Here is a 15,044-nt window from a genome sequence, read left to right as displayed (position 1 = left end):
CGGCAGCAGGGACAGTTAAAGAGGAACTGCAGTGAAAATAACGTAATGAAAAAAAAGTGCTTAATTTTTACAATAATTATTATTAAATCATTTAGTCACTGTTTGCCCATTGTAAAATCTTTCCTCTCCCTGATTTACATTTTGACATTTATAACTGGTGGTGACATCTTTACTGCTGGCAGGTGATGTCTGTGGAAAGAGATGATGCATTTTTGGCAGCTGGAAACAACTGTTATTTACCACAGTGCAACAAGGCTCCCACAGTGTGATGTCAGCACCATGGTCCTGACATCACACCGTGGGAGGGGTTTCACCACAATATCAGCCATACAGAGCCCCCTGATGATCTGTTTGAGAAAAGGAAAAGATTTCACATGGGAAAGGGGGTATCGGCTACTGACTGGAATGAAATTCAATCCTTGGTTACGGTTTCTCTTTAAGTGTGTGTGTGGGTGGAGGGGGTTGGTTAAGGTTAGACGTTTGTAGAGTGGGAGTGTTCAGTGTGAGAATAGGCTTAGGTTTAGCTATAGTAAAATAATGGTATTTAATATCAATATTTTTCAATATCTTTTTTACACTTTCAAAGTAAAATATCTGTAAATTTACTGATATTCTCCTATTTGGATTACTGGGCGCCCAAATTTCTGTGTGTACGCCAGTGAAGTGCCTGAACTCTACAAGTCCTCTGGTTTTCTGTGGTATTTGACACAAAGATAATGAAAGTCCTGCTGTAAGTAGAGATGGCTCGAACCTCCGATTTTCGGTTAGCGAACCTCGAACGCGAACTTCCGCAAAAGTTTGGTACACTCGAACTTTTGTGAACCGCAATAGACTTCAATGGGGAGGTGAAATTTGAAAACTAGAAACATTCATTCTGGCCAGAAAAGTGATGGAAAAGATGTTTCAAGGGGTCTAACATCTGAATTTTTGCATGGATGAGTGAGATACACGCCAAAAGTCCCGGGGAAAAATCTGGATTTGACGCACAGCAGTTTTAAGGGCAGAAATCACATTGCAATGTTAAATTGCAGGCATAAAGAGCTTTAAAGGGGCACTTAAGTCAAACAAAAAAAATGAGTTTTACTCACCTGGGGCTTCCAATAGCCCCCTGCAGCTGTCCGGTGCCCTCGCCGTGTCCCTCCGATCCTCCTGGCCCTGCCGGCAGCCACTTCCTGTTTCGGTGACAGGAGCTGACAGGCTGGGGACGCGAGTGATTCTTTGCGTTCCTGGCCACAATAGCGCCATCTATGCTGCTATAGCATATATCATATACCATATAGCAGCATAGAGGGTGCTAATGTGTCTAGGAACGCGAAGAATCACTCGTGTCCCCAGCCTGTCAGCTCCTGTCACCGAAACAGGAAGTGGCTGCCGGTGGGGCCAGGAGGATCGGAGGGAGACGGCGAGGGCACCGGACAGCTGCAGGGGGCTATTGGAAGCCCTAGGTGAGTAAAACTCATTTTTTTTGTTTGACTTAAGTGTCCCTTTAACCACTTAAACCCCCGCGGTACGAATCCTTTTTTCCCCCCTAAAAAACCAGGGACGGAGAAATCCGTACCTTCCGCGCTACCGCCGCTGTCCGCGCTCCCGCCGCTCGTGCGCGCGCACCCGCCGCTCGTGCACGCCGCCGCCTGCTCGCACGGAGATCAATGAACGGGAAAATCCATTCCCGTTCGTTGATCTAAGCCCCCGCAATGATCGCGCTGCTTCTATTAGAAACAGCGCGATCATAGTGATTCTCCCAGCCTCTTACTGCTTCCTGTAAGCGTCCGGAAGGACGCTTACAGGTCGCATGTAAACAAACACACTGTGGCCATCTTGTGGCCAAATAGTAAACTACACCCTAAAAGCATTTTACATAAACAAACATTACATTTACACAATATATTAACTCATTACCTCCCACACTCCCCAATTTTTTTATTTTTTTTTTGTAATTAAAAAAAAAAACACAATAAAAAAAACACATAAATAGTTACCTTAGGGACTGAACTTTTTAAATATTTATGTCAAGAGGGTATAACACTGTTACTTTATAAACTGCGGGCTTGTAATTAGGGATGGATGCAAAACTGAAAAAAATGCACCTTTATTTCCAAATAAAATATTGTCGCCAAACATTGTGATAGGGACATAATTTAAATGGTTTTATAACCGGGACAAATGGTTAAATACATTTCATGGGTTTTAATTACAGTAGCATGCTTTATTTAAAAACTATAATGGCTGAAAACTGAAAAGTAATAATTTTTTCCCACATTTTTTCCTATTTTCCCATTAAAACACATTTAGAATAAAATAATTCTTGACATAATGTCCCACCTAAAGAAAGCCTAATTGGTGGCGAAAAAAACAAGATATAGTTCATTTCATTGGGATAAGTAATAATAAAGTTATAGACGAATTAATGGAAGGAGCGCTGAAAGGTGAAAATTGCTCTGGTGTTCAAGGGGTAAAACCCTTCAGTGGTGAAGTGGTTAAAACATCTTGCATGTGTATACATCAATCAGGTAGTGTAATTAGTGTACTGCTTCACACTGACACACCAAACTCACTGTGTAACGCACCGCAAACAGCTGTTTGTGTAGTGACGGCCTTGCTAGATTGGTGCGCACCATGGCAAGAGTGCAGGCCATGGCGGTTTTCAAGCCCATATGGTCGCCGGGCTGAAGTAGCTGAATGGCATGAGGAGGGTATGGGCTATAGCCACCCCTGCCAACTAACACCATCAGCCCAATAAAACATTCGCAATCAAGAACAAAGGACACAGGACTGCAGTTGACGTGGATAAATAAAAGGCCAAAGCAGCCCTTTTTCTTTAATAAAACTTAAATTAACAATTAACGTAAACCTTATTATGTAAACAAAGGGAAAGGATTCGGGGCTATTCCACCATAACGAGACCTGGCGAGCAGCCAATGAACTGGCCCCTAGCCGCAAAGGTGGCTAAGGAACAGCTGCATGCCAACCACAGACTTCCTCTTTGCAGACGTGAACCTTTAGAAGGAATTCGCACCAAGGTGAAAACTCACTTCCCAATTATTGACCACCTCCGGATACCTCCACCCCACCACAGTAAACGGGTATGAAACCTCATATCCGTGCCACCCACCAAAAACTAAGGGCTCTCTGGATCCCCTCACTAAGGGCCAAGGTCCAAAGATCCATTCCAACAGCATTGAGGTAAACCCCATCCAGTCTCAAAAACCTAGCAGTGTCCATCTCCAAATCAACATGACGAACTGCCACTCCCCCGTTTCTAACAACAAAATGGGATACCTCTCGGTTAAGCTTCTTTCTAGCCCTGTTCACCTTTTCTACAGATCTGGCCTGTCTCTATCTAAGCCTGCCCACCACCTCTGACCAAACCAGGATCGTGTCTGGAAAACTGGATCGAAGGCGCAAAAAAATCTAATTTAATGTCATGAGCCAATCGTCTAGTGGGTCGGGAAGCCAAGTCATTCCCACCTGCGTGGCTGTGAGGAGGTGTGTAGTCCAGAGGAGTCCCAAGGCTTCCTACGGATACAGGAAAAACACAGAGAGAGACCAGGAGCCCCTTATGGTGTAGTATATTAATGTCAAATTCTGAATAAATGTAAAGTGATGAGGTACTCACAAAGGTGGGTTGTAAGACCAACAACCACAGTATAAAAACAAGTGAGGAAATCCCGTCCCCACTCGGGCTCTTTGTCTTCAAATTTATGGGTTGCACTCCAGAAAAAACGATTGTTTGGGTACACAAAACAAACAATTGACAGCACCCTCTAATAGCTAGGGGGCTGTAAACAATATCACTAGGAGGGAGAAGGCGCCCCAAAAAATAACCATAGATGGAGAGAAATTTTAATAATCAGACAAAAAAACGATAACGCGTTTCGCGGAGCACAGTCCGCTTCCTCAGATCAAATAAAGCAGTGTCTGGGTAGTCAAGGCTGGACAGCATGAAAGACGCCATCTGCACGAATTTGGATCCAGACGTATTATCCATCTCCTCTTGCTCTTCCTCAGTGACGTCAGGTAAGTTCTCCTCCTCCCCCAGCCATGAACAATACCACGGGAACGTTGAGCAGCACAAGCCCCCTGCAACGCCTGCTGCGGCTGTTCTTCTGCCGACTCCTTCTCCTCCTTCTCCAAAAAAAACACCTTCCTCATCATCTGAGTCTGACTCCTCTTCCCCACACGACTCTTCCTCCTCCTCCTCCTCCCTCTGTGCTGCCGCAGGTGTTGAGGAAACATCTTGTTCTGATGAGAATTGATCCCACAACTCTTCCTCCTGTTCCTGTTCACGCTCGCCCACAGCTTGATCCACCACTCTACGCACGGCACACTCCAGGAAGAAATCTGATGGCGCCTTCACTGCGACTCACCAGGTTTGTCACCTCCTCAAACGGCCGCATGAGCATGCAGGCATTTCGCATGAGTGCCCAGTTCTTCGGCCAGAACACCCCCATCTCCCTAGAGTGTGTCATTCTACTGTAGTTGTAGAGATACTGGGTGACGGCTTTCTCCTGTTGTAGCAGGCGGTCGAACATCAGCAGGGTCGAATTCCAGCGAGTCGGGCTGTCGCAAATCAAGCGTCTCATCGGCAAGTTGTTTCTCCGCTGAATATCGGCAAAGCGTGCCATGGCCGTGTAAGACCGCCTGAAATGCCTACACAACTTCCTGGCCTGCTTCAGGACGTTCTGTAAGCCTGTTTAATTACACACAAATCTTTGAATTATGAGATTCAGCACATGTACCATGCAGGCAACATGTGTCAACTGCCCCAAATTCAAAGCCGAAATGAGCTTGCTGCCGTTGTCACACACCACGTTGCCGATCTCCAGTTGGTGCGGGGTCAGCCACTGATCCACCTGTTTGTTAAGAGCAGCCAGGAAAGCTGCTCCAGTGTGACTCTCAGTTTTGAGGCAAGACACGTCTAAGATGGCGTGACACCGTTGTACCTGGCATGCAGCATAGGCCCTGGGGAGCTGGGGCTGTGTAGCTGGAAAGGAGATCACAGCACAAGTAGAGTTGAACTGCCACTCAGCCAAGGAGGAGGATGACGACAGCGAAAAGAATGTAGTAGGAGGAGAGGAGGTGGCAGGAGGCCTGCCTGCAAGCTGTGGAGGTGTCACAAGTTGGTCCGCTGCACAGCCACATACTCCCTGCTTGCCAGCGGTCATCAGGTTGACCCAATGGGCTGTGTAAGTAATGTACCTGCCCTGACCGTGCTTGGCAGAGCAGGCATCCATGGTCAGATGGACCCTTGACCCAATGCTGTGTGCCAGAGATGACACCACTTGCCTCTCAACTTCATGGTACAGTTTGGGTATCGCCTTTTTAGAGAAATAATTGCGGCCTGGTATCTTCCACTGCGGTGTCCCAATGGCCACAAATTTACGGAAGGCCTCAGAGTCCACCAGCTGGTATGGTAACAGCTGGCGAGCTGACAGTTCCGCTAAGCCAGCTGTCAGACGCCGGGCAAGGGGGTGACTGGCAGAAATTGGCTTCTTCCGCTCAAAGATTTCCCTCACAGACACCTGACTGCTGCTGTGGGCAGAGGAGCAGGAACCGCTCAAGGTGAGAGGCGGAGTGGAAGAGGGTGGCTGTAATTATGAAGGTGCAAGGGAGAAAGAGGCTGAAGATGATGATGCACCTGAAGGAGGAAGAGGAGAAGGAGGGTGGCTTTTCTTTTGTGTGCTGCTTTTCCTCTGGTGCTCTTCCCATTGCAGTTTGTGCATTTTCTCCATGTGCCTTTGTAAGGCAGTTGTCCCTACGCGGCTGTTGGCTTTTCCACGGCTCAATTTTTGGAGGCAGAGAGAACAGATGGCATTGCTCTAATCTGAGGCAGACACACTAAAAAATTTCCAAACCGCTGAGCCCCCCTGAGGTGATGGCACTATGGTGGCATCAGCAGCTGACGTTGAAGGGCATGCTGGCTGGCTGTACATAAGTGGCGATACATGGCGCCGGACAGTGCCACCAGCTGTTTTTGACGACGAGCTCCCCCTATTTCTTTCAGGAACTTGTCTCCTCCTACTCCTCTCTGACTCCCCCTTTGAACTGTCCCCTTGGTCATCTTGTTTCTTAGGATCCCACGTGGCATCCGTATCATCATAATCATCCTCCCCAGCTTCGCTTGCCTCAGACACCTCATAAACTGCACCAACAGCAGGTACTTCATCCTCCTCCTCCTCAAACCTTACGTCCATAGTGTCGCCTAACTCAGACATGAGGTGGTGTAACTTGCTTAGCGCCTTCATCTTGTTGTAACAGTAGTGAATGTGAATCAGTTATTCCCCACCAAATAACTCCTGTGAAGTGTCAAATGCAGCGGATGTGGTGCTTGTAGTAGCGCTGGTGGCTGCGGAAGATGAGGTGTTCTGTGTTAAATAGTCAACCACGTCCTGACAATCTTGGGAGTTGATAGGACGTGCCTTCTTCTGAGCACTGTACTTTGGTCTAGGGCCGAGGGCCGCACAAAATCACATCAGCACGACCTCGAACAGACCTGCCAGGTGGCCTTCCTCTGGGTCTGCCTCTGCCTCTACCTGTTTTGTCCATACCGGGGGGGGGGGGGGTGGGGGGGTGGGACGGAGTGGTATATTACAGCGTGCGGTCCTACAGTTATGCAATGACTGGTATTACAAATGTGCAGCTGTCACACGCACACACAGGTACCATGAACAGGTGCAGTGACACTGCGTGCGGTCACGTAGGTAGGTGGGTGCACTGAACAACAACAGGTGGGTATGCAGTGATTGGTATTACAAATGTGCACCTGTCACACACACACACAGGTACCATGAACAGGTGCAGTGACACTGCGTGCGGTCACGTCGGTAGGTGGGTGCACTGAACAACAGGTAGGTATTACAAATGTGCAGCTGTCACACACACACGCACACACACACACATACACACACACAGAGGTACCGTGAACAGGTACAGTGACTGGTGGTATTAAATATCACTGTAAGGATTGTGGAATTATTTCCGTGGTCAGCGCACAAGATGTGCGCTGATACTGCGGAAATCCTCCACAAGCGTGTAATTTAACAGAACCCAGCTATGGTGCTATGCACCTGTAGAGGGAAATTCCCACCGGCAGATGGAGCTGTGGAGTGCAGAGGAACACAGCCTCTCCCCTGCCACAGATGCCAGATGGGAATTGTACGAGTTGAAGCAATGCAGGGCAAGATAGCCCTTAAAGAGAGAGAGAGAGAGAGCACAGAAACAGAATGTATGTGTGTCCACCAATCTAGTCGCCACCCAGCGACGGTGAACACACAACAGCGGAAACGAAGTGGGAACGCAATCGCAAGGGTGGCGATTGCCAATGTATGTGTGTCCACCAATCTAGTCGCCACCCAGCGACGGTGAACACACAACAGCGGAAACAAAGTAGGAACGCAATCGCAAGAGTGGCGACTGCCAATAGCGACACAAGACCGAATCAGACAGAGCACAAGTGTAGCAAGAAAGACATAGCAAATAACAATGATCAGAACGTCAAAGAAAATAACAAACGCTAGCTAAACGCGAACTCCGCACTCATTCGCAACAGCGAATGCGTTAAAGACACGATCACCGCGCTTTAGGCGCCCAGTGATAAGCGTGCCACCCTAACTAACCAATGTAACACAAACACGAAAATAGAGAACGCGAACGCTTGCTAAACTGTTACCTCACCGAGCCTACAGCAAGCGTTCGTACCAGACAAGACAGAGAGAGGGAGTAGCCATCAGCAACCGCAGCTCTGGCCTACACTCCCAGGCAGAGTACAGAAGGAACCACCGCCATTACCGCCAAGGTGAATGCGATCCAGACAGATAGACAGATGGGGCTACCAGTAGCAACCGCTGCTCTGGTTAGCACCCCTAAGGCATAATACAGAAGGAACCACCGCCACTACCGCTAGGGTAAATGCGATCCCAACAAACAGAACGATTTCCTGTCGACCACCGCTGCCGACAAGACAATCGCAACAGATAGACAGTAGAAGGCAAACAGATAATACAACCTGACTATGCTAGAAGGAATGCCTAGTGCACTCCCAAGGAATTACTCTAAGATAATCTTAACAAACGATTAGCAAAGGCTGAGACTCCAGGTAAGTCAGCAGGAACAAACCATCATGACCAGCCAGGAATTCTGGGAAGAACTGGTTTTTATACTGCAAGCCATCAGAGGAAGCAGCTAAGCAATTTGCATGACAAGTGGATGCAAATTCCTCCCCAGAACAGCAACTCTGCAGCTTGCAGAGTGGAGACAGGTCTCTTTTCCAGGGACCTGCCGCACTCAGATTGCAAAATGGTCAAACAGCTGTCTGCCTGTGCAGACAGCAGAGCCGATCATTACAATCACACTGTGTGCGCTCACGTAGGTAGGTGGGTGCACTGAACAACAGGAAGGTATATGCAGTGATGGGTATTACAAATGTGCAGCTGTCTCTCACACACACACACAAACACACACAGGTACCGTGAACAGGTGCAATGACACTGTGTGCGGTCACGTAGGTAGGTGGTTACACTAAACAACAGGTAGGTTTGTGCAGTGATGGGTATTACAAATGTGCAGCTGTCACACACACACGTACCGTGAACAGGTACAGTGACTGGTGGTATTAAATATCACACTGCGTACGCTCACGTAGGTAGGTGGGTGCACTGAACAACAGGTAGGTATATGCAGTGATGGGTATTACAAATGTGCAGCTGTCACACACAGAGGTAGTCACTGAATGTGCTGGGCCTGGCAGTAGGACAGTAGGGATTACTAAGGGGCCAATGTCCAGCAGCTAAGACTGACTGATAGGGCTGTATATGCAACACAAGTGTCTGTGGGACACACACCTACACAAAAATAGATCACAAGAACAACATTACCTCTCAAAAGAGCTTTTGAGGATGAGGAGTGCTTTTTAGCAATAAGTATCAGCAAGAAAGAGCAACCTAACAAGCCTAACTATAGCCTAACTAAGCTTTCCCTAATGTCTCTGCAGCACCTCTCTAATTACTGCAGCCGCATGAGTGAGTGAAATGGCTGACGCTGCCTGCTTTTTATAAGGGGGAGTGGGGCTCCAGGAGGGAGTGTAGTCTGATTGGCTACCCTGTGCCTGCTGACTGTGATGTATAAAGTTGACCCCAATGATGTAGTATAGGGGGTGGGTCGAACCGCTATAAATTTCACGTTTGTTTGCGAACTCGAACCACCGAAGTTTGCGTGAATAAGTTCATGGACAAACCGTTCGGGCCATCTCTAGCTGTAAGCTGTGCTTTCATGGAGCCAAATTGTTTGTCCAGCATATCCCATGTGGGCTCTATCACATTACAATTTGGGGAAACGGGAGGCTAAATCTGCACCTCGCTCTCGATGTTATTTACAACACACCGTTCCTGTACAATTCCTGCAGTTTCGTGCAGTGAATTATGCAACTACCATCAGGGAATACTGTGGTGTAGAAGGTCTGCAGAAATATTTACATAAGTGATCTAACTCAATGTAGTAGCAGTAGGGTATTGTACCGTGTTAGCCATCAGTAAAAGCAAGAGGTTTTGAATCAAGATGATACCATTTACTGGCTAACTTAAAAGAATAAGAGTAAACAAGCTTTCGGCTGTATAGCCGAACAGGATTGAACCCCGACGAAGGCTATACAGCCGAAAGCTTGCTTACTCTTATTCTTTTAAGTTAGCCAATGAATGGTATCATCCTGATTCAAAACTTGCTCTACCAAATGTAACATCCACACGAATGCTAATACCAAAGGTATCTTCACAAAACTGCGGTTTCCCCATAGTGTAACCTCCTAGCTTCAGGCGGCATAGTGGGACTTCCTCCTCCTCCACAAAGCATGACGACTGCACCGCGGCCATAACAGAAATAAGCGTGGACAAGAGCCTGAAGCAATATTACTCCAGGATGAGATCAGAGTTCCAAGATTCTGAAAGTTTCATTGCTGAAATTTAAAGAGAAGCTTTACCAGCATCAATTCCAATAATACATATAGCATCAAGTGCACCAATGACAGCAATCCACATATACATAAATATTTGAGCAGTCTCTATATTTGCAACCATGGTCCTATTTCTCTGTGCCCAACAACAAAAATCCAGTGACAACCATTTACTCTGTTCATTGTGATTGTTACTTTCAGATTTATAATACATTTAGTTCGACAGTCAAAGGTGAAATCCACTCTTCTTCTCTGACCAGGTGACTCGGACCCAAAGGACTAAAAGAAGAAAGTGGGTTCTGCACGGTGCCGTTCCAATATGCAAGTTGTTTGATTGAATCAAGTGTAAAACACACACAGCCAGGTCACTGACTGACATGTTTTGGACTCACAATGGTCCTTAACCATAGTACAAGTTCACAGTGAAATACACAACATACTGTACATATGTGCAATACCCCTCCCACCTCAAACCAATCAAAGGGACACGCCCCAGGAAAAGGGAGGAGAGAGAGGTGAAGAATTAAAATAATAAAATTGGGTAATGTTCCAAATACATTAAAAACAAATAATCAGTATGACAAAAGATTTTGATTCTAAAATCGAGAACCAAATAGAATCTAGTGATTGCAGAAAACATGTACAAACTGTCATATAAGATGCAATACAGGAGGAAGAGGGACATTTTGCGTACCAAGTATAACACAGATTTGGGCTAAAATATAGTGCATAAGCACTACCAACTGCATTTCCATTTTCAGTGTCAGCTCCATTCTGTGGTCCACGCCGATGGTAGCTGAAGTCACAATACAACCAAGGAAGCATACAAAAGAATAATGCATAGAGATTAAACCAATCACTGTTGAGTGATATGGATACAATGTTGTGTGAAAGAAATATTGATGGAACAAAAGGCCCGATGCCCTATACTGCGGTAAAGTTGTTTGCACAGGGAGCGCATGACAATTTTACCATTATTAATGCCTGATGAGCACCGCGGGCAAAACCTTTAAAGAGAGCCTGAGGTGGGTTAAAAAAATGAGGGGGGGGGGGGGTTCTTTTTAAAGCCGCAGACATTCCTGCAGTAACGTGTGGTTCACTGCATGTTATCCCTGTAACGCAGGCTGTGCTAAAGGGTTAAAGTGCGGTGCTCACCTTGTGTTAGAAATGAATACAATGCCCCCTGCGGAGGCAACTTTGCAGCAGTATAGGGCATGAGGCTCATTGTTTGCTTCACCCCAAAAAATGTCATAAGATGGGAAACTCACACAATTAGCAATGTACAGAAAATAATTATATTTTAAAACGATTTAGAAAGAAATTGTAGAGTGACGAGGCAGATGAAGCCCTTAGGTGGGCAAAAGAATATTTCTATCTCACTTGTAATAAACCGAATGGGTTACTGGCAAGAAAGTCATCCAAAATGGAGAAGCAATATTCTATACATACATTAAAGCACGATTCTGGACATATTAGAAAATTCTATGTATGATAATCAGCTCCCTAAGGTAACCCAAACCCTAATAATGTTACTACTGAAGGGATCGGATTTACAATGAACAAACGTACAAACCAGAAAAATTCAGATGGAGATTTTAATCTATAATATAACGTGTACGATATGTTATTGGTTCAATGTTCAAATAAAGTTTGTGATCAGGCCTGGATTTACAGTGGTGTGAAGAACTATTTGCCCTGTTCCTGATTTCTTATTCTTTTGCATGTTTGTCACACTTAAATGTTTCTGCTCATCAAAAATCGTTAACTATTAGTCAAAGATAACCTAATTGAACACAAAATGCAGTTTTAAATGATGGTTTTTATTATTTAGTGAGGAAAAAAAACCTCCAAATCTACATGGCCCTGTGTGAAAAAGTGATTGCCCCCCCTTGTTAAAAAATAACTTAAAGGTGGTTTATTACACCTGAGTTCAATTTCTGTAGTCACCCCCAGGCCTGATTACTGCCACACCTGTTTCAATCAAGAAATCACTTAAATAGGAGCTATCTGACACAGAGAAGTAGACCAAAAGCACCTCAAAAGCTAGACACCATGCCAAGATCCAAAGAAATTCAGGAAAAAATGAGAACAAAGGTACTGTAATTGAAATCTATCAGTCTGGTAAAGGTTATAAAGCCATTTCTAAAGCTTTGGGACTCCAGCAAACCACAGTGAGAGCCATTATCCACAAATGGCAAACACATGGAACAGTGATGAACCTTTCCAGGAGTGGCCGGCCGACCAAAATTACCCCAAGAGCGCAGAGAAAACTCATCCGAGAGGCCACAAAAGACCCCAGGACAACATCTAAAGAACTGCAGGCCTCACTTGCCTCAATTAAGGTCAGTGTTCATGACTCCACCATAAGAAAGAGACTGGGCAAAAACGGCCTGCATGGAAGATATCCAAGGCGCAAACCACTTTTAAGCAAAAAGAACATTAAGGCTCGTCTCAATCTTGCTAAAAAAACATGTCAATGATTGCCAAGACTTTTGGGAAAATACCTTGTGGACCGACGAGACAAAAGTTGAACTTTTTGGAAGGTGCGTGTCCCGTTACATCTGGCGTAGAAGTAACACAGCATTTCAGCAAAAGAACATCATACCAACAGTAAAATATGGTGGTGGTAGTGTGATGGTCTGGGGTTGTTTTGCTGCTTCAGGACCTGGAAGGCATGCTGTGATAGATGGAACCATGAATTCTACTGTCTGCCAAAAAATCCTGAAGGAGAATGTCCGGCCATCCGTTCGTCAACTCAAGCTGAAGCGATCTTGGGTGCTGCAGCAGGACAATGACCCAAAACACACCAGCAAATTCACCTCTGAATGGCTGAAGAAAAACAAAATGAAGACTTTGGAGTGGCCTAGTCGAAGTCCTGACCTGAATCCTATTGGGATGTTGTGGCATGACCTTAAAAAGGCTGTTCATGCTAGAAAACCATCAAATAAAGCTGAATTACAACAATTCTGCAAAGATGAGTGGGCCAAAATTCCTCCAGAGCGCTGTAAAAGACACATTGCAAGTTATCGCAAATGCTTGATTGCAGTTATTGCTGCTAAGGGTGGCCCAACCAGTTATTAGGTTCAGGGGGCAATTTCTTTTTCACACAGGGCCATGTAGGTTTTGAGTTTTTTTTCTCACTAAATAATAAAAAACATCATTTAAAACTGCATTTTGTGTTCAATTATGTTATCTTTGACTAATAGTTAACGGTTTTTGATGAGCAGAAACATTTAAGTGTGACAAACATGCAAAAGAATAAGAAATCAGGAAGGGGGCAAATAGTTTTTCACACCACTGTACATCACAGGAGCCTATAGGCCCAGATGTCCTGGCACCCTAGACTTCACCCTCCATGAACCTACAAACCCCCACTAAACTACATTGCAAGTGTGCTGGCAGACCCAGCTGTCACTTCTCCCTTACTTCCTTTGCCCTGTCACAGGTAGACAGAGGTGCCTCCAAGTCTTAGGTAGCCAAAGGTACCTGCAGTATTAAGTAGTTTGTGGTGCCCCCGCCTGAAGGGAGATCTCGTCAGTAGAATGCTGTGAGCTGGGAGAGTAACCTCTCATTTACATTCTGCTTGGGACTCTGCATAGGGGAGGAGGGAGGCACTAGGGGAGGGGAGTAAGCTGCCTTTCCATCATCAGGCGCCTATAGGCACGTGCCTACAGTGCGTTATGGTAAATACGGCCCTGTTTGTGATGAGATGTTTGTACTAGTGACATCCCCTCAAATGTATGACAAAGTACCAATACTGTGCCCACAAGTAAAAGTGAAGTGATGTATGACAGGCGTGCATTCTGTACACAAACATAGTTTTTTTTCTGCAACATAATGCCAAATTGCATTCTGCACATATTATTGTAAAAGAGACAGAAGTAGCTTACCTGTCATCCACCCAAAAACATCTCAAGAAACACGTAATAAAACAAGGAGACCTCAAAATGTTGAGCAGCTAATATTCTAATCAGTCCCCAAACATTTCCAGTGTTGTTACAAAAAAAATGATATAATGCAGTGTTAAGCACTCTCCTGTCCCATTTTTTTTAAGTAATCCAGGCCAACAACGGATTCAAAATGAGCATACATTTCTCAAAAAACTTAACATTTTTCAGTTTCAAGGTTTGCTGTGTTATCTTTGTATTATTTTTTTAACTTAACATAGGGTTGGAGCTACAAACACTATCCTGGGTTACCAGGAAGTGTTATTTATTTTTTACACGTCACTTTACTTTCACAATTAAGAGTGGATATGGCCCCAGATCGGGATCATGTCTAATCATTCCAGGGACTGCAGTTGGATCAGGGAACATTAGTTCCCCTTCTACAATCACCACTACATAAATGCCACCGGGAATGAGCGGCAGGCATGTGCGCATGCACGTGCACCCACCGTGGAAACACTGGACAAGTATAAGCGTCCAGATAGACCAGAGTGGCTCCTATCTGGAAGACTAAGATTAAGTAATTAAAACACAACCCCCAACATTTGTAACAAAGCACATAAAAAAGCTGAATGAAAACTGTAAGAATTTAAAGAAGACCTGAAGATATGTAAAAAAAAAAAAAAAAAAAAAAAAAAAAATCAGTTTCACTTACCTGGGGCTTCTGCCAGCCCCCTGTACTCACGGCATTTCCAAACAATCCTCTTTTCCCCCGCCGTGGCTCACTTTCTCTTCTGGCAGTCACTTTCCCCTGTGCTTGCGAAGGCCCTGGCCACGCATGTCCTTGTTTGCGCTCATGTCGCCGTCCACTGCGCAGCAGAGATTTTCCGCGCTGGACTCTCCTGGCCGCAGGAGTGCATATAAGGATGTAAGCTGGCGGTGGAGAAACTGAGCAGTGGCGGGGGACTGGAGGATCGTTTGGAAATGGCATGGGCACAGGATGGCTACAGGGGGCTTGCAGAAGCCCCACGTAAGTGAATCTCTTTTTTTTTACATATCTTCAGGTCCGCTTTAAGTAAACAAGTGAAAATGAGCTCAGATGGGATGGAAACATCTACCATATAGTAATGCATACAAGGTGGAAAATCTGGCAGCTGCTGACTGCTGGAAACCAAAATAATAGGATATAATTGCAAAAAAACACTCAGTAATCT

The 15,044-nt window shown here is 45.5% G+C and overlaps 1 protein-coding gene across 5 annotated transcripts in view; it reads right to left on the bottom strand.

Moving 5' to 3' along the window:
- Positions 1–15,044, bottom strand: part of LOC137542432 (cadherin-like protein 26) — a 604,516-nt gene that overhangs the window by 489,107 nt on the left and 100,365 nt on the right. The gene's annotated exons all lie outside the window — the stretch shown is intronic.

This window comes from Hyperolius riggenbachi, chromosome 12 (genome assembly GCF_040937935.1).
Source record: "Hyperolius riggenbachi isolate aHypRig1 chromosome 12, aHypRig1.pri, whole genome shotgun sequence".
In the NCBI taxonomy this organism is placed as follows: domain Eukaryota; kingdom Metazoa; phylum Chordata; class Amphibia; order Anura; family Hyperoliidae; genus Hyperolius; species Hyperolius riggenbachi.
Note: the sequence above shows the minus strand (reverse complement) of the source record. Positions and strands in the feature narration are given on the sequence as shown.